The 18585-nt window shown below is 39.2% G+C and overlaps 1 long non-coding RNA gene across 6 annotated transcripts in view; it reads left to right on the top strand.

The window, feature by feature from the left end:
- LOC118968973 (uncharacterized) overlaps positions 1–15175 on the top strand; it is a 38938-nt gene extending 23763 nt beyond the window's left edge. For 2 of the 6 annotated variants that reach the window (XR_012129245.1, XR_012129241.1), the window contains 5 exons: positions 6550–6797; positions 7564–7811; positions 10813–12530; positions 12805–13054; positions 14659–15175. This is a non-coding gene — a long non-coding RNA (uncharacterized lncRNA). The remainder of the gene's footprint in view (positions 1–6549; positions 6798–7563; positions 7812–10812; positions 12531–12804; positions 13055–14658) is intronic. The other 4 variants (XR_012129242.1, XR_012129244.1, XR_005056853.2 and 1 more) reach the window with 4 other exon arrangements.
- The last annotated feature ends 3410 nt before the right edge of the window (positions 15176–18585 follow it).

The following is an 18585-nucleotide window of genomic DNA, read 5'->3' as shown; positions in this document are numbered from 1 at the left end:
CTAATGTACAAAGAATGAAGGAGGAAGAAAAAGGAGGAGAAACAGAAAAGAATCTTTAGATTATGTTTGTAACAGCATACTAAGTGAGTTAAGTTAGATTCTTAGATAGTAAGGAAAGTAACCTGGAACCTTTGGTAACCACGAATCTAAAGACTGCAATGGCAATAAGTATATACCTAATGATAATCACCCTAAATGTAAATGCATTGAATGCACCAATCAAAAGATATAGAGTGACTGAATGGACAAAAAACAATACCCATCAATATGCTGCTTACAAGAGGCTTACCTCAAACCCAAAGACATGCACAGACTAAAAGTCAACGGATGGAAAAAGATATTTCATGCAAACAATAGGGAGAAAAAAGCAGGTGTTGAAGTACTAGTATCAGACAAAATAGACTTCAAAATAAAGAAAGTAACAAGAGATAAAGAAGGATATTACATAATGATAAAGGGGTGAGTCCAACAAGAGGATATAACCATTATAAATATATTTGCACCCAACACAGGAGCACCAGCATATGTGAAACAAACACTAACAGAAATAAAGGAGGAAATAAAATGCAATGCATTCATTTTAGAAGACTTCAACACACCATTCACTCCAAAGAACAGATACACCAGACAGAAAATAAGTAAGGACACAGAGGCACTGAACAACACACTAGAACAGATGGACCTAATAGACATCTATAGAACTCTACACCCAAAAGCAACAGGATACATATTCTTCTCAAGTGCACATGGAACATTCTCCAGAATAGACCACATACTAGGCCACAAAAAGAGCCTCAGTAAATTCCAAAGGATTGAAATCCTACCAACCAACTTTTCAGACCACAAAGGTATAAAACTATAAATAAATTGTACAAAGAAACCAAAAAGGCTCACAAACACATGGAGGCTCAACAACATGCTTCTAAATAGTCAATGGATCAATGACCAAATTAAAATGGAGATCCAGCAATATATGGAAATAAATGACAACAACAACACAAAGCCCCAACTTCTGTGGGATGAAGCGAAAACAGTCTTAAGAGGAAAGTATGTAGCAATCCAGGTATATTTAAAGAAGGAAGAACAAACCTAAATGAATAGTCTAATGTCACAATTATCGAAATTGTAAAAAAAAGAACAAATAAGGCCTAAGGTCAGCAGAAGGAGGGACATAATAAAGATCAGAGAACAAATAAACAAAATTGAGAAGAATAAAACAATAGAAAAAATAAATGAAACCAAGAGCTGGTTCTTTGAGAAAATAAACAAAATAGATAAGCCTCTAGCCAGACTTATTAAGAGAAAAAGAGAATCAACACACATCAACAGAATCAGAAATAAGAAAGGAAACATCATGACAGACCCAAAAGAAATACAAACAATTATTAGAGACTACTATGAAAACCTATATGCTAAGAAGCTGGGAAACCCCGAAGAAATGGACATCTTCCTAGAAAAATACAGCCTTCCAAGACTGACCAAGAAAGAAACACAAAATTTAAACAAACCAATTACCAGCAAAGAAATTGAAGCAGTAATCAAAAAACTACTCAAGAAAAAAAAAACCCAGGCCAGATGGATTTACCTAGGAATTTTATCAGACATACAGAGAAGATATAATACGCATTCTCCTTAAAGTTTTCCAAAAAATAGAAGAGGAGAGAATACTTCCAAACTCATTCTGTAAAGCCAACATCACCCTAATACCAAAACCAGGCAAAGACCCCACCAAAAAAGAAAACTACAGACCAATATCCCTGATGAACATAGATGCAAAAATACTCAACAAAATATTAGCAAACCAAATTCAAAAATATATCAAAGTAATCATACACCACGACCAAGTGGGATTCATTCCAGGGTTGCAAGGATGGTATAACATTCGAAAATCCATCAACATCATCTACCACATAAACAAAAAGAAGGACAAATACCACATGATCATCTCCACAGATGCTGAAAAAGCATTCGACAAGAGTCAACATCCCTTCATCATAAAAACTCTCAGCAAAATGGGTATAGAGGGCAAGTACCTCAACATAAAAAAGGCCATATATGATAAACCCACAGTCAACATCATACTGAATAGTGAGAAGCTGAAAGCTTTTCCTCTGCAATCGGGAACAAGACAGGGATGCCCACTCTCTCCACTGTTATTTAACATAGTAAGGGAGATGCTAGCCACAGCAATTAGACAAAACAAAGAAATACAAGGAATCCAGATTGGTAAAGATGAAGTTAAACTGTCACTATGTGCAGATGACATGATATTGTACATAAAAAACCCTAAAGACTCCACTCCGAAACTGCTAGAGCTAATATCGGAATTCAGCAAAGTTGCAGGATACAAAATTAACACACAGAAATCTGTGGCTTTCCTATACACTAACAATGAACCAATAGAAAGAGAGCTCAGGAAAACAATTTCATTCACAATTGCATCAAGAAGAATAAAATACCTAGGAATAAACCTAACCAAAGAAGTGAAAGACCTATACCCTGAAAACTATAAGACACTCTTAAAAGAAATTAAAGAGGACACTAATAAATGGAAACTCATCCCATGCCTATGGCTAGGAAGAATTAATATCATCAAAATGGCCATCCTGCCCAAAGCAATATACAGATTCGATGCAATCCCTATCAAATTACCAACAGCTTTCTTCAATGAACTGGAACAAATAGTTCAAAAATTCATATGGAAATACCAAAGACCCCGAATAGCTAAAGCAATCCTGAGAAGGAAGAATAAAGTGGGGGGAGTCTCACTCCCCAACTTCAAGCTCTACTACAAAGCCATAGTAATCAAGACAATTTGGTACTGGCACAAGAACAGAGCCACAGACCAGTGGAACAGATTAGAGACTCCAGACATTAACCCAAACATATATGATCAATTAATATTTGATAACAGAGCCATGGACATACAATAGGGAAATGACAGTCTCTTCAACAGATGGTGCTGGCAGAATTGGACAGCTACATCTAAGAGAATGAAACTGGACCATTGTCTAACCCTATACACAAAAGTAAATTCGAAATGCATAAAAGACCTGAATGTAAGTCATGAAACCATAAAACTCTTAGAAAAAAACATAGGCAAAAATCTCTTGGACATAAACATTAGTGACTTCTTCATGAATATATCTCCCTGGGCAAGGGAAACAAAAGCAAAAATGAACAAGTGGGACTATATTAAGCTGGCAAGCTTCTGTATAGCAAAGGACACCATCAATAGAACAAAAAGGTACCCTACAGTATGGAAGAATATATTCATAAATGACAGATCCAATAAAGGCTTGACATCTAAAATATATAAAGAGCTCATGCACCTCAACAAACAAAAGCAAATAATCCAATTAAAAAATGGGCAGAGGAGCTGAACAGACAGTTCTCCAAAGAAGAAATTCAGATGGCCAACAAACACATGAAAAGATGCTCCACATCGCTAGTTATCAGAGAAATGCAAATTAAAACCACAATGAGATATAACCTCACACCAGTAAGGATGGCTACCATCCAAAAGACAAACAACAACAAATGTTGGCAAGGTTGTGGAGAAAGGGGAACCGTCCTACACTGCTGTTGGTAATGTAAATTAGTTCAACCATTGTGGAAAACAGTATGGAGGTTCCTCAAAATGCTCAAAACAGACTTACCTTTTGACCCAGGAATTCCATTTCTAGGAATTTACCCTAAGAACGCAGTTTTAAAAAGACCAATGCACCCCTTTGTTTATTGCAGCACTATTTCCAATAGCCAAGAAATGGAAGCAACCTAAGTGTCCATCAGTAGATGAATGGATAAAGAAGATATGGTACATATACACAATGGAATATTATTCAGCCAGAAGAAGAAAACAAATCCTACCATTTGCAACAACATGGATGGAGCTAGAGGGTATTATGCTCAGTGAAATAAGCTAAGTGGAGAAAGACAAATATCAAATGATTTCACTCATCTGTGGAGTATAAGAATAAAGGAAAAACTGAAGGAACAAAACAGCGGCAGAATCACAGAACCCAAGAATGGACTAACAGTTACCAAAGTGAAAGAGACTGGGGAGAATGGGAGGGTAGGGATGGATAAGGGTGGGGACGAAGAAAGGTGGTATTATGATTTGCATGTATAAGGTGGGAGGTGGGGGAAAGGGGAGGGCTGTGCAACACAGAAAAGACAAGTAGTGATTCTACAACATCTTACCATGCTGATGGACAGTGATTATAATGGGGTTTGTGGGGGGGACTTGGGGTAGGGAAGAGCCTAGTAAACATAATGTTCTTCATGTAATTGTAGATTAATGATAACAGACAAAAAAAAAAAAGAGCAGCGTTCAAATACCCTAAGGAACATCGTTTAGTTTTCTGAGTCAGAGTTTCTTCGGAGTTATTAAGAATATTAAGTAGTTGAAATTGTATGAGTGTTCCATAGATTTAGTTTATGAATATAAATATAAATACATGTAACTGTTTCATTATTGATAATTATATCAATAATTTTATAACTCTAAGGATTTAATTATAATGATAGGAAATACTCATTTTAACTGTCATTTGTAAACAAGAATTTTGAGAAAATATGCATTTGAAGTAGGGTCATTGAATAACTAGGACAAGGAATATTTTGCAATTACTTTGCAATTATTATTTTAGTTATTTTTGATCAATAAATGTCACTTGGTCTCTTAAAATGAAAAAAAAACTATTTGGGAGAATATTTCCACTAAATGTAACATACAGTGTCACTGAAGCTATGCAATAATACAAGAGGTCAGCAAGAAATAATAATATTCAAAGAAGGTAAATCTCCCATCACACAATACTGAAAAAGCGGTGTTCTTTTCCATCTAAAAATTCCCCTTGAAAATATAGATTCAATTTGTTTATTTTTAAGGCTACTTATAGAAATCTAAAGTGTGTAAAAATATCTTAAATGCATTAAAATGATAATACGTAAGATCCTCACAATACAGTCTCCCAAGATCATGATTTTACTCCATTGATTTCCTCTACTTTTCCTTCACCATGGCAAGTGTTTGTAAAATTGTTAACATAACTTACTCTTGGTTATTTTCATTTTTGGAGAGTCATCTCTTACATTAATTCTGGGTTTGTTCATGTGGTCTTTGGGCAATGGGACTTTAGCAAATATACCTTAAGGAGAAATTTGAAAGTTCTGCTACATTAAGGGCTGCGCCGTCATAAAGTTGTTTGACTGGTGTTTCAACAATAAGTCACCATGTGAAATGTAGCCACACCTGAAAAACTCACCGAGGAGCCTCATCCAAGAATCTCATCTGCATCTGGACTTGATTTAAATGATAAAATTATGAGATTCAACTTCTAGAGCAAGGCGAGTCTATTTTCCTTATGAAAGAGATGTAATTACTGCAGCCAGAGAGTGAAATAAGACAAATTATTTGCATGAAGGCCATCATACCCCTGCTTCTTGCATTTATGCTTTGAAGCACTTCTTCCCACAGACTTTGAGATTGGTCATGTGACTGGCTTTGACCAATGGGACCATATCGAATGTAATAAGGAGAGGAAGAGTGTTTTCTTTTAGGACCTGTCCTCTCTTGTGGCTTTTGAAAGGTATTCACCCTGTGAAATAGCTCAAGGCAACTATAAAACACATTATTGAGGTCCCTTAACAAGCCCCCAGCTCACCCAGCAGCTACCTACAGCTGCACAAATGAGCTAGGCAATACCAGCAGAGGAATGACCCTAATAAGCTCAGACTGAGTTCATAAACCAGAGAATTATTAGGTGACAAATGACTGTGGTTTAAGCCATTAAATTTGGAGATACTTTGCTATGTATCAAAAGTTACCCGATGTAACCCAAACTATATTTTATCTTGGCTACAGTTTAGTATGACCCTGACAATAACTGCAATCAGAGAATAGCTTTCTACCTTTGTGGAGGGTGGGGAGGATTGTATATTACATAGTTTCTATCTTTTCAGACTTACTCATGCAAAAATATTTTAACATGAAATATTTTATAAATAACTGGGGAAAATATGATTTTCTAATATTGCTTTTTACTGACATTAATTACTAATGCTTTGCATTTTCAAGTGATGCTAATTGAAAATATTTCATACTGAAAAATGTCTGATAATTTGTTATAAAGTCAATGAATAAACAGACCTTTTAAAAAATAGGATGCAGCACTATTTCTCCAATAGCTGATAAACAACCACTAAAGGCTTCCACACATCTATTGGATTTTCCAAGAAAACAAGTTACCATAGCAACTTCCAAATAATATGATACACTTTTAGACTATTACCAGTCATTAATAATATTTCTTCAAATATGAATATATGTATAAGTATATCAACTCAGGATTAAACACACTGATTCATGATAAATTAGGTTGTAGCATTTATAACATTGCTACTTTTTAAAATACAGTATCCTGATCCAAATACTTTTAATAATGTCAACTGCTAAAACAAGTTTCTAGAAAGCCAGTTGTACAATGGATCTCAAGAGTCCTGATATTATACAAAAACTCTCCTGAAACTACTTTCTCATGTCAGGTATTAAAAGGAGCTCTGGGATGTTCAAGAAATAAATATTACATAGGAATCTTTAATAAATACACAAGCCGTCTGGACCCCAATCTCCACTTCTCAACCATAATTAATAAAAAAGAGGAGGCAGCAACAAGCATGGACCTGGGCAAAGAAGCAAACCCATTATGGAATTCTAAGTGTCCTGTTACTTAACCAAAAGAAGTTGAAAAAATGGTGGCTTAGAATACTTAGGTCTAATGACTCAGTGACAAGTAAGTGCCTTCAGAATTTCTGGGGGTGTTGTTGTGGGGGAGGGGCTCTTCTTCACTGGACAAAGGGTCTTCCCAAGGTTTAAAAGTACATACTTTAACCATTCTTCTTGTCTATAACACTCCCCAATTAGTAAATTTTCACATTGTTGTAAGGGTTGTTTTCCTGAAGCTTTTATCTAATCATGCAACTTCCACATTTCAAAATTGCTCCTACTTTCCCACTGTCTACATCATAATATATAGACTGTCTTTACCATGGTGAGGAGTCCAGCTTCTGGTTATAAACCTCTGTGATTTTTCAGGCTCAAAAAATCATACATATATATATATATATATATATACATATATATATATGAGACTTGGTATACAGACAAAGCATTGCAGTATCTTAAAGGGAGTTGTACTCAAGGACTCAGACCCCCCTGGCTGGTCATGATCTTTGAATATTTGCATCCCTAACCCAGATATCTTCATTTCTAGATCTCTTTGTCTGAGGCCCTGGGTCAGATCCTTTTCAGGCACCTCTGAAGAGGCCTTCTGATGTGAGCATCCAATATGGAGTTGCTTCTGTCAGGCTTCCAATATGGAGTTCTTTATGACAGGCTTACCTGCTTTCGCTGCTGTCTGCCTCTGTAAACATACCCCACCCTAAAAGGCATGCTTGTGAAAGCCCAAACCAGATAACTCCATATGTCAGGCATGCCAGTGAATGCTCAAGCTGGACAACACCACATGTGGACTGTCCCCTCTTATTTCCAACCCCCAGATGGATGGACTGGACTATATAAGGGGCCAGACACAGAGCCCCTGTGGCAAGCTCATCTCAGAGGTCCCCAACACTAGATGACAGACGTGTGCTCTGAGGCTGGCTCTTGCTCATCTGCCCATGCTCCTGCTCTGTCACAGATTTGTCACTCTACTGAACTGTCTCAGCTTCATCTCCTTCCCCTTGGGAAAGCAAAGGCTGACTGGGACAGCCTGGACTCGAATCATCCATCATGACCAGTATGAGAGGTACTGATCTGTGACATGTGTGATTTTCAGATATGTGTGATTCCCCCTTTGAGTGTTGTGTGAAAGGAAATTGCAAAATAAACTGTGATTTGTGCAACCATAAGTGTTAATTTCATTACTCCACCACCCTGCAGATCTATACTTCCTGACCCACTTGCATCACCTTCCTACAGGGAGAGTAGAGGAAAACCTAGAAAACAGTTTTCCCCACTCAGATCCAATACCCAGTACTTTTTTACTCCAAACCCTTCCCCATTACCCTTCTCCTGACTTTAGGGTCCATAAAACTGCCTGAGCCTTTTGCTGGGGCTCCCTCAATAGTGAGAGGACTCCCACCCGTCTCAGTCCTGATCCATCTGCCTTTAACCTGTGCACTGTCCATAGGGGTGTTGGGAGGAAGAAATTTCCTCTACCTTTCAAGGTTCTTCAAGCTGGTCTAAGAATCAAATTGAAAAGAGACAGGAGGAAAAAACAAATTTAATTATATACCTAAGGGGAAACTATAGACAAATAATAGAGACAGTCAGGGAAAATGAAGTATATATGTTATCCTCAATCAAGGGCAAGAGGTGAGGAGTCTGAGGTTTCAAAGGACTATGAAAGATTAAATGTTTGGTAAACAAATAATTTGTTGGGCCACACAGAAATAGTGGGACACAGAGAAGAATATTAATAGACTGAGCCACATCCCTGCCTACCATACCTAGTTCACATTATAATATTGTTATCTATGGTGATAGTTCTCCTCCTGGAGTTTCTCCATCTAAATTATTTTTATGCAGTTGTGGGGTGTGGGGGATTATCAAAGTTTCATTGAGTCTTAGGGCCTTGTAACTCTGGGGAGAGGAAATCCTGGGGCAAAACACCTCTAAAAGCAAAATCAGTCAAAGGGAGAAATAAAGTTTAAAACCCATTTATTGCTTATAAACCGTGGTCCTGGGGCCATCTCTTTCCTGCTCCAACAGAAGCAAGTGAGAACTCCCCACAACCTCCAATGTTCAGATAAGCCCTCTGCCACCCAGGTAATTTACCCATTGATACGGAGATGAAATACTGCTCTCCACCCCTGAGAAACACCTATTGATATGCAGATGCACTAAAGCCAGGTAAGATATTCTGGAAATATTATAACTTTACCCATAGGCCTTGTCTTCATCTTACATGTGACAATGGCACATTTTGTGATAGCCTGTCCTTGGCTCCTACAGGGGAAAATCAGAGGAAGTCAGTGGTTTCCCCAGTTTTAGCTTCTGTCTTATATATGGGTAAAATTGCAGTATTTCTAGAATCTCTTGCCTGGCCTTAGTCCATCTCCATATCAATAGGTGATTACAAGGGTGGAGGGCCCGCAGAGGTTTGGTGGGGTCCCTTTTTGCAGCTGGCTCCTGAGAGACACAGATGAGCAAAAGTGGACTACTGCTTGTAAGCAATAAATAGGTTTCTACCTCTTTATTCTCCCTTTGACTTCTGCTTCAAAAGTAATTTGCTCTGGGCTGGGAACTTATTTTCCCTCCAAAGTTACATTATACCATCACAGAAAGTGAATAAAGGCTTAACTCTTTCTTCTTTGGTTTGTTGCTTTATTTATTTATCCAACTATCCAGGCACCTGACAGCTCAGTTCTCTGGTTCCCACCCAACCTGAGCTCCAGATAAGGCACTTGGGCCCTGTCAAAATTTGTTCCAGTAAATCTTCAGGGCATCTTTTCCCCTGCAATTTTCCCCAATCCTCATATTCAGTCACACTGTACCTGCACCAGTCTCTACAGTTATCCTTTCATATTCAGCGATTTTGAACAATGTTTTGTTTAGAAACTTTCCTTTCTTCTTGCCACTGAATAAGAGAAAAATAACTAATATTGCTAAAGAATCAATATAAATATAACTAGATCAATATAAACATAACTTCCTCTCCAAAGATCTTCCCATCTCACCAACAGGAGATTACCTTTATGTTACCCCATCTTGTAAGAGCTTTGCCACAGTTATATATATATCAAGTCATATTACAATTTATATGTCTATGTAGGAGTCAAAGGTAGGCTGCCCCCAAGTGTGCCACTGTGACATGTGAGCTGAACACAATCAAGGCCCAAGACTCAAAGACATTTTCACACACACACACACACACACACACACACACACACACACACACACACACACACAATGCACACACAACTTCATAAAAAGAATTTAGATGGAGGAACTGCTCCAGAGGACTATCACCATAGATAACAATATTATAATGTAAAACAGGTATGGTAGACAGGGAGGGGTGTCGCTAAATTTGTTAAAATTCCTCTGTTTCTGTGTGAACCTTGCTAATGTTTTCTTCTCTATTCACATAGCACAGGACAGTAAGGAACAGTTTGCCTTCATGTGAGAAGGCCATCAGGGGACATTCATTGTCTTTTCACAGGGATACCTCCACAGTCCCACCATTTGTCATGGACTTGTAGCCCAGGACTTGGCCACATGGAAGAAACCACAAACAGTGTGGCTGTATCACTATATCATGATATCATGATATCATGCTCACATATGATTCTCTTGAAGATTTAGAAGGGGCAGCTCCTAGACTGCTGCAACATCTACAGGAGAAAGGATGAGCTGTGAACAGCATCAAGGTTCAGAGACATGGTTTGTCTGCAAAATTCTTGGAGGTTGTCTGGTCAGATAAAACTAAAGTTATCCCAGAAGCAGTCACAGACAAGGTCTAGGCTTTCTCTAACCCTACCACTGTGGCAGTATTACAAGAGTATTTGGGTCTTTTGGGCTGATGGAGAGTGTTTATACTGCACTTGGCACAAATTCTGAAGCCCTTATACTCGTTGGTACAAAAGGGCTTTAGGTGGGACTGGGATAAAACATGTGCAGCTGCTTTTACTGCTGTTTAGTGAGCAGTCAAGGCTATACAGGCTTTGAGGGTAATGTACTCATCAAGACCCTGTGAGCTAGATGTTCATGTAACCTAAGATGGTTATGTGTGGGGCCTTTGGCAGCCACTTGAATGGATACATGAACCAACTGGATTCTGGTAACAACTACGGAAAGGAGCAAAGGTCCAGTACACCTTGAGAGAGAAGCAACTGGCTGCTGTGTACCATGCCTTCCTGGCTACAGAGCCCATCACCGGAAGAGCTCCAACCAAGGTAACAACCACCTATCCCATTGCAGGGTGGGTGCGAGACTGGATCCAAAGGCCATGGAGCAACATGGCACAGACGCCTACACTGGCCAAATGGGATACATATTTACAGCAGTGTAGCGCCCTTTCTACTCGCCCCTTAAGTGGAGAACACCAGTTCTTATTGGGAGTGACATATATCAGCAGAAAGCAAGAAGAACTTTCTTTTGAGCCATTGGTAGTCTAGCATCCTCACCAAAAGGGAAACACACCTATACTCAAAGATACTTGGTATACAGACAGCTACAGTTGTGGACAGCCCCTGAAGTGGAGGGCTGTGTCTTTCCATCCTAAGATGGAGACAATATGGATGGAGGATGAAGAGGGGAAGAGTAGTCAATGGGCTGAGTTGCAGGCATTATGGCTCATGATCACCCAGGAGCCCTCCCCTATACTTGTCTGCACTGAGAGCTGGGCTGTCTATCAGGGCTTGACCCTGTAGCTACCTATATGATAACATGCCAAATGGATGGTTGGTCACTGTTCCCTTTGAGAACAAGAGCTGTGGTAAGACCTCTGGTCAGACTAAGACTGTTACCATATATCATGTGATTGGTCATTTGCCTTTGGCATCCCAGAGAATGAAGAAGACACATTGGCCCAGGTGCACTGGCTAGAAGGAAAGCCTGCCTCTGATAGAGCCCAATGGTTACATCAGCATTTGTTGCATGTGGGGCAAAAGACAATGCGGGTTGTAGCCTGTCGGTGCAGCTTGCCATTAACCTTTGAAGCAGTCAGCCATGCCCAGAAGGAGTGCCTTGTACGCTCTAAGAGGGACTCACAACAAGTCCTGCAGCAACATGGGACAATAGTAAAGGGGCTGATACCCCTTACCAGGTGTCAGATAGGCTATATGGGGCCTCTGCCCATATGGAAGGATATCAGTATGCTATGACTAGTGCAGACACAGATACTGGACTGTTGGTTGCTTTTCCTGCACATCATGCAGATCAGTAAATCACCAAAAGGGGCCTAGAGTGTCCCTTTGCAGCCTATGGCTGGCTGCAGGTGACTGAGAACGATCAATGCACCCACTTTACTGTACATGCATTACAAGACTAGGTGAAGCAATTAGGAATTAAGTGGAAGTGTCATGTGCCACTTAACCCTACCAGGACAGGCATGATAGAGAGGTAAGATGGCTTGTTGAAGTCTGTCCTAAAGTTGGACACAGGTAGTGTACTGGGCTGGTCAGTTCATTTATGGACAGTGCTATGGCATTTGAATGAGAAGCCCTGAATAGGAGCCTTGAGCCCTGTGGATATGCTAACACACATTGCTGCCTCTCCTGTATAACTGTATGTGCAAACCAAAGAGGAGTTGTTGAAGCCAGGATATGGCCAGCAGAGCAACATCCTGCTGACAGCCCCAAATGCTTTATACCTCAGAGGCAATGTCGAGTGAACATGGCCCTGGACATTTTGACCTGTGGGCCAGTGATGGATGGTTCTTCTGGCACTGTGGGGAAAAGGGCAGGAAGCTGGCCTCATCTCTGTTCCTGGAGTAACAGCAGAATGCCTCCCTGAGAATACGGTAGTGTATCTAAAGCATCTGGGAGATAAGAGCATCTTATGGGGAAGTTTTGTTTTATCTTAATGACCAGTGCATGTACCTCCCGTAGTCCTATATACTGACCCATCTGTAACTCCCACAGAGAGAGGGGTGAAAGTCTGGTATACTAGACCAGGTGAAGATCCCATTCCTGCCACTGTCCTATCAAGAATCACTTTCTTGCATGCATCCTACCTAATGGACAAGATTTGCCTATGCTGGTGTCATTAAAACATGTATCTTATCACCCTTACAGTTATTTTATTCTACAGTCCCTGTGGCCTGGACACACTGCCTGGCTGCAGCTGCTGTGTGATGATTGCTCTGAACTCCCTACCTGTTCAGCTACTGCCTGCCTGTGGAATGGTGACCTATGGACTTACTCTGCATAAGACTTTGAACCTAGCTGAATCCTTTGGCGTGAGGATGTTATTAGTCTGGTTACAATGTTCCAGTTGTCTCACACCGGGGCCACTGCGGAAGATGGGGAACAAGTAGATTGGAAGGTGAGATTCTGGAGGAATGGACTGTGAATAAAATTACAATATTTTCAGAATCTCTCACCTGGCTTTAGTGCATCTCCGTATCAGTAGGCGTTTCCAAGTGGTGGAGAGAAATAATCCATCTCCCTATCAACAGGTAATTAGAAGGGCAAGCAAAGGCGTATCTGGACTGGGGAAGTTGGGTAGGGCCTTTCTTCTGCAGCCGGGTTGGTCATGAGACTTGGGCAAGCAAAAGGTAACAACTGCTTTTAAGAAATAAAGTGTATTTCTCCCTTTGACTGATTTTGGTTTCAGAGGTATTTTGCTCTGGGATTTTTTCCCCAGAGTTATAGGGGGTTACGGTATTCGAAAATACTTTTTTTCCAGGCACCTACCATACTCTCTCTTTAAGATATACTTGTTCAATTACATATTAGTTTATGAACAGTAGTGTGAAAAATTGATCCAACCAGAGTCAAATTGGCCATTGGAGAGAAACTGCCTTTCTTACCTTTGTTTGAACTGGGCCAAAACCTTTGGACTGTGAAAAATGGCAATTATTGTAATTAATTGTTTGAGAAGTCAGCAGGAGAATGGACATCCTGAACACAATTCTGATGGGTGAAGTGTCTGAAAATAGAGTCAGTAATCAACCAACATATAACCCAGAATAGCATAGCTTGTTAAAATGCCAGTAAAAAACGTTTTACTCTTTTCTTAACTTATGTAATTGCCACCCCTTCCTTTTCCTTATAAAAACTTTTTCTTTCAGCCTACAAGCAGGCCATTATTTGGGTATCTACCTGGCTCTGTGCTCCCCAAACTGCAATTCTGAGATACCAAATAAAAGACCTGTGTTTTTTTATGTTCCATCCCTTTTCTTGGTTGAAAAATATCTCATGTATGTCAAATAAACAAAATATATGTCATAATAATATCACTTTAATATAATTATAAGTTTAAATAAGATTATATAAATAAAATCTTTAATAGAAAGTAAAATTTATACAGTTTTTACAATTAATTTCTTATGTAATATTTTCAGTTGATTTTCAAATGAAAACTAGAATAGAAAAAACTTATGGAAAATAATTTTTACACATCATTCTCATGATGGAATTGCTTATAACATGTTTATTATAGCATCTAAAATAGGGTTAAGACACTGATTTATAAAAATAGTTTGTATCTAGAAAATTATAAGAAAATCAGATCCTACTGTTCTCTTGAATAATTTTTAAGAGATTACTCTTAGTTTTTGTTGCCTTTAATTATTCAAAAGAGAAGCTTTTTGAACATCAAACAAAATGGATTTAATCTATACCAAATACATCTTTTCCAAAATCCTAAACTGACCTTATTCTGGTGATTGTACTTCAGTATTATATTTATCATAGTTAAAGGTAAAAAACTGGTAGAAGTTTAAGAAGGCAAAATATCAAATTTATACATAAAATCCTGATTTTTACATCTCCTGTGATTTAGGATTTCTTTTGAAACCATGGCCTTTTAATTAAAAAGCCAAAAGTCATTTCCTGCCTGTTATTCACTACATTTTTAAAATTTGTTATCACTTTCTTTCCTGTCATTTCTAAGGCAAAGAAGTCACAAGTTTGTTTTTTTTACAGGACCCCTGGAGCTATACCAACCCAAGCTGGTTTAGTCTGCAGACCTCTGCCTGAGCCTACACACAGGGATCTGCCTGTCTGGTCAATGACCTTTTCCCTATCCCCATACAAAGATCCTCCAGGGAACAGAGCTAAGAAGTTCAGCTCCAGCAATTAAGGGAGACACCTGAAGCAACGTGCTACTAAATTTGCATTCGAGACCTGAAATGAAGGAGAACTACAATTTTCCAAACCTCAACCAAACTTTATCCTTCCGTGAACTGCCCCTTTCATAACCTTGCCCAAATGCCTTAAATATCCTTTCTTTCCAGCCATGGAGGAGACAGATTTCAACAATACCTCCAGTCTCCTTGTGAGACTGCCTGACAATAAACTTTTCTCTGCAAAAGACCTGTGACTGATCTTCCGATGTGTGAGGGCAAAGGAGCCCATTGTGGCTAGGTTATATTTATATTTAAATGGTTTGTCTCACTTAGTCATGATTCTCTGTCAAAAATAAAATTATAGGATATTTAAATTTCCACAGTTTGACATTTGCATATTTATATTTACAATCAGAGATTCAACATCTATTTATATTTTCACATCTTTTCATTTGCATGGAAAACATAGAAACATATCTAAGTTAATAAATTACATCATTCACACCAGAACTATATGCAAACCTCTGACTCATTTACAGTGCTTTACGCCTCTAACTAATCAAATTAGTAATTTTCATTTTATTATAGACCTATCTACAACAAACATCAAATTATTGTAGAGGTGATCAGCTTATGGCCAGACAGTATGAAGAAGTGATGTTGACATATTTGTACTCAGTGAAACTGGTGAAAATTAAAAAAAAAAAAAAGTTGGAAAGGAAAAATTTTCCTCTACCCTCCAAGGCTCTCCTAGTGGCCTGAGATTCAAACTGACACAAGACAGATTAACAGGTAAAAGTCAAATTTCATTAGGTATGTACAGGAAAATCCACAAAGACATGTGATTCCAAGACAGGGAAACTGAGATACATATATGCAGTCCTGAACTCAAGAGGAAGGGGTAGGCATCTGGGACATCAGAAGAAAGGAAGGCAATTTGCAGGAATATGAAAGAGTAAATGTTTGTTAAACAAATGTTTGCTGGACCACCCAGAAAAAAATAGAGAGGAATATTAACACTTCACTAAATTATCTACCACACCTACTTCTAGTACAACGGACTTATCTATGGTGATATTGGGTAGAAAGACAGACATGCAGAGCTGGGGAAGGGGAAGATAAGGTTCAAGGAAAAATCTGCCCAGTTAGGAGGTCCCACTTAAAGATAATAAAGGTTTTGCAGGAAGATCATTTTCTTGCCTATCAGGACCAGGCAAAACTGGTCCCAACCAGATCACAATGCAGGCACAATCAAACAAAACTACAAACCACCTACCTCATTGTAATCTCATTAAAGTAAAATTCTAGTCCCCTGCCAAGCTCCCTGCTATTCTGTGTGCATTTTCAGAAAAGACATGCACACCAAGAGAAATGGGTGTATAAATGAACTGTCAATCAAATAACCTCATCCTGTCAATCAAAGAGGCACCTCCCACCTAGGACATGATAAATAGACCCTACCCTAAAAGATTAGGGCCTTTGTCAACCTTGACTCTGGCTGACTCCTCCCTTGGAATGTATTGAAATAAAACTTTTACTCTGCTTTGCTATTGTATCTTTGCCTTTCAATTCTGTTTCAGCAGGGACATGATCCGAGGAAAACAAACTCAATGTGCAACATATTACCCACTTCTTGTTATCAGGCCCTCTATCTGAACTATTTTCATTCAGTTAGAGGGAAGATCAAAGTTTATGAGTCTTTTGGACTGTAAAATAAAGGAAAGCTGACCACCATACCAGGCACCACCAAAAGGATTCCTAAGGCCTAAGTATTGAAAGTTTCACTAATTCTGGGAGTGTCAAAATGGCCACCCTTGAAAACTTAAACTTCTTAACTCTATAGTACCATCTGTTATTAAAACCAAATTGAAAACTAAACAAAGTATGTATCATCACATCTATTCTCCTTTATCACCTGGATTCCTGCTCAAGGAGCTAAGATAAGATAAGCAAGAATGTTTGCCCTTTCCCTTAAGACCCTTTGGTTGCAAGTTATATATGGACCCCAACTCTCGCTTGTTTCAGCATCACATGTTATGTAAATGGATGTACACCTTTAGAATGCTATCTTTTTTGCCTATCTCCCCAAGGATATAAAAAACTTTCTATGACTTGGGCAACTTAAAACATTTCTCCTCTCATGGGAGTTAATATTCCTGGGTTTAAGTCCTTAGTTGGGCTTAAATAAAACTGTATGGCAAGGTGATTTTTTCAGTAGTTAGGCAGACATGAGGAGGTCCCACCCTGTCCTGGACAAGGTCCTACCCCTCTCCACTTACCTACAAAACCCCTCCTGTTTATGTTCAGTGTCTCACCTTACTGGGGCCAAACCAGATGCAAAAAGCCCAAAGGGGCTGCCAGACCACCACCACACTTCAACACAGGCCACACCAAGACCGAGGAGGTGACCAGAGGTTACCTCAGGTTCATTATATCATAATTACAATAAATTTACATTGTGGTTCCCCGCTTCCACAGATTTACTTGGGTACTTATGAATAAGCACCTGCATGGTAGGAAAAAGATTATATAACCTGAATCTGTCGATCAACATGTCAAGTAAGTGACATAAGACATAGGTAAGGACTTGCCACCATTTCAGAGGAAATAAAAACCAACCCTAATCATGGGGCTGCTTCTGGTTTCCATGTAACCCACTCACCTCCCTTCTTGAGAGTGTACTTCTGTTCTGTTTAATAAACTCCTACCACCTAAAACTGTTTTAAGTCTCTTGATTGAATTCTTTCCTTTGAGAAGGCAAGGGCAAGAAAACACAATACACTCAACCAATAAAAATTTTAATGAACTTTTTGTCCTCAGGGCCTTAATTGTTACCAGCTCTAACATAATATGCATGCCAAAGCGGCACATCTTGGGGTGGCCTGCCCTTGGCCCCTACAAATACAACCACTTAAAGTTTCTGGCAGTGGTCCTAAGGGTAATCAGTGAGGAAGTATCTGTTCATGAACATCTATGAAAATTTATTAAGAAAGAAAAGACTCTGTGGTATTTGAACCAAGATTTTTCCCTCTCCTTCCTCCCAGTAAGTGATGTGGAGCCACTATTCCAGATGGCTACAGGCAGGAAAGTTACACTATCCCATCCCAGTGTAACTCCAGGGTGGGGGGCTGAAATACTTTTCCAGCCCAGGTAAAATTACCTTTGAGACCAAAATCAGTCAAAGACAGAAATAAAGTGGGATAAACCCATTTATTGCTTACAAGCAGTTGTACACTTTTGCTTGCTCTTGTCTCTCACAGCCTGGCTGCAAAAAAGGCCAACACCCAACTTCTCTGAGCCAGATACGCCCTCACTCCCCCATGTAATCACCTACTGATTGGAGGTGACTAAGGCAGTAGTCACCTACTGGAGATGAACTAAGGCAGGTGAGAGATTCTGGAAATGTTGCAATTTTTTCCACAGTCCATCCCTCCAGAATCTCACTCATAATTTACTTGCTCCCCATCTTCCTCAACTGCCCCTGTGAGAGAAAACTGGAGCATTATAACCATGCTATTAACATACAATAACAACAGTAATAAAATCAGGACAATCCTCAACCCAGAGGATTCCCCTAGGTTCAAAGTCCTATGTAGATTAAGTCCACAGCCCACCATTCAACAGGCAGCCAATAGCTGAACAGGTAGAGTTCAGAGCAATTATCACACAGCAGTGGCAGCCAGGCAGTGTGTCCAGGCCACAGGGACTGTAGAATAAAATAACTGTAAGGGTGGTAAAATACATCTTTTAATGATACCAGCATAGGCAAATCTTATCCATAGGT

This window comes from Manis javanica, chromosome 3, assembly GCF_040802235.1.
Source record: "Manis javanica isolate MJ-LG chromosome 3, MJ_LKY, whole genome shotgun sequence".
Classification (NCBI taxonomy): domain Eukaryota; kingdom Metazoa; phylum Chordata; class Mammalia; order Pholidota; family Manidae; genus Manis; species Manis javanica.
This window is presented reverse-complemented; position numbering and strand designations above follow the sequence as displayed.